Source organism: Heterocephalus glaber, unplaced genomic scaffold (assembly GCF_053883595.1).
Source record: "Heterocephalus glaber isolate CG9 unplaced genomic scaffold, H.glaber_assembly_v1.0 deba00001481, whole genome shotgun sequence".
In the NCBI taxonomy this organism is placed as follows: Eukaryota; Metazoa; Chordata; class Mammalia; order Rodentia; family Bathyergidae; genus Heterocephalus; species Heterocephalus glaber.
Window position 1 is genome coordinate 58,358,328 of NW_028258317.1, and position 2,298 is coordinate 58,360,625.

The following is a 2,298-nucleotide window of genomic DNA, read 5'->3' on the forward strand; positions in this document are numbered from 1 at the left end:
TATGCTAGAAAAGTAGGTATGTTCAGTGAGGTAAACCACAGTTACTGCTAGACTGATTGTTAATGTGTCAGTAATTAACACTGTAGTCCAAACTGGTCCAATAGGTCCAAGATAGAAGAAGCAATTCAGTATAAGAGTAAGAACACCCAATTTGACTTATGATGTTGACTACTGGCATACAAAGTCACATGATTCGGAATAGGTCATTTAATCTACTTGGAGTCAGTTTCCTCTTCTATACAATGAAGCAACAGGATTATTCTTCTGGCTCTAATAGTCTATGATTCAAAGATAATTTAACAGATAATATTATTTGATTCTGTTTTTTTAAAAGCAAACATGTAATATTTATATATTGTTCTCTAAGGAAAGGGAATTATTATTCCTCAAGTTCCTCAGCATATTAATAAAAGCCTGGTATATATTGTAAGTCCAACTGTTATGCCCAAAGAGAATCCAGATTATTTTAAGATGAGTTTGTTTCTTTTTCATCTGATTCATCATCCATTACCTGCTCTACACCTTCTACTTCTGGAATTTAAAACTGTAGCATGTTCTGAATCCCTTTTTTCAGAGTAATGATTGAACTGGGGCAGCTGGTACAAGAACCTTGGAGTTTCGGTTGTACTATGTCATCTTCAAAGCCTTTATAGATTACATCTCCTCCATCTTCCTGTACAGTTGGCCGTATTCTAGTATCTAATAATTCCTTAATCATTGCCACAACTTCATCATCTTCTTCAGAAGCTGCTTCTCCTGAAGATGTTTCCTCAGTAACTAGGGGTAAGCCAGATGCAGAAAAGTCCATAATTATTGCATAAATATCTGGTTTCAGTAAATTCCAGTCTAATTCTTCATTTTCCTTTGTGACAGTGATGAAATCTGGTCCAAAGAAGACACTTTTTACTCCTTCAATCCTAAATAACTGCCTAGCCAGAGAAGAGTGAAATGCTGCAGCTGGTGTAGGAAAATCCATGGTCCTTGTTTCAAGAACTGGTTTTCCTGGTATAAATTTTAAGCTGTTGGGATTTGGGGTATCTTGTGTTTGAAGAAACATGTATCGCACTCACCATACACTTCCAGCTAACTGATGTTGAATTATTTCTTAGGTAGAGTAGAAACTGAAACTGAACTCCCATACATTTTGCTTAAGTCATTGTTCTAATTAGACATCAACTGCTGACTTGGTGATCAGGCAATCCTGGGTTGCATAAGGCGGCTGGTAGTGGAAAAAGTGGTCTTTCTATAAATTGATGCACGGGCTGTTTTTTGATGGTGTATGGATTTGTCATATGACATAAACGCCTGCACAGGCCAGTGGCCTATTATTTGATTCTTCAGAAAAATTTCCTCTTAGCAATGCTTGTATGTGCAATTTTCTATATTTGGTTTCTTTTCTTTCCTTTTTTTTTTTTTTTTTTTTTTGATACCAGGGGTAGAACTCAGGACCTTGAGCTTGTGAGGCAGGCGGTGGAACCACTGAGCTAAGTCCTCAGCCCTTGGTTGATTATTTTCTGCTCCTAATTTGTCTATTAAATTACTTTCTAAACCACCTTGGTGTCCAGCATAGTTTTTTCTAGGCATCATTTCCAAGGCTAATCTTGTCCAACAGGTGTACGAGTGATAAACATGATGAATTGAAAAGAAGGAAACTCCATGCTCTATTGTATAGATGGGAAGTCTGTCAACTAGTTTTTCCACTATAGTGGGAAGACATTACCATACACATCCTTTAGTTTTCCCAATCATATCAACATAGTTGCTATCTCATTATTCTCAAAGATATTTTATAATCAATAAATGTTTGTAAATAAAAGCTCTGAAATCTGAAGTTCAACTCATTTATTACCCCTATGTATATTTTTATTAGCCTCACATTCCCCAGGTAGATACCTCATTAAAGGTTCATAATTATATATTATGTTGGATTTCCTCTTAACTAACTGCTTTGCCTGTGTATGTTTGCTTTGAGTTTGGGAAGCATATCTGTTCTGTTTATGCTTGTGTTCCCTACATCTATTACAGGGTGTGGCGTGTGAAAATGTCTATAAGCATTTTATGGAGTGAATGAGTGAATAAATGTATAAGTGTCAGGCACTGAACTAAGCATCATAATATGGCATTGTATATAACCTAGCAGTTATGATAGTATCATTATTCATTTTTTAACAAATGAGAAGACTCTAATTCAAAAACTTAGACTCATACAGCTATACTAGGCATGGTGCCACATGCCTATAATCCCAGTACTTGGGAGGCTGAGGTAGGAGGATCACTGTGAGTTTAAGGTCAGCCTGA

General features: G+C 36.2%; 1 pseudogene; it reads right to left on the minus strand.

Annotated features, from left to right (window-relative positions):
* Positions 1-390: 390 nt before the first annotated feature.
* LOC101701216 (NFU1 iron-sulfur cluster scaffold homolog, mitochondrial pseudogene) lies at positions 391-1,072 on the minus strand (annotated as a pseudogene).
* Between the last annotated feature and the right edge of the window lie 1,226 nt (positions 1,073-2,298).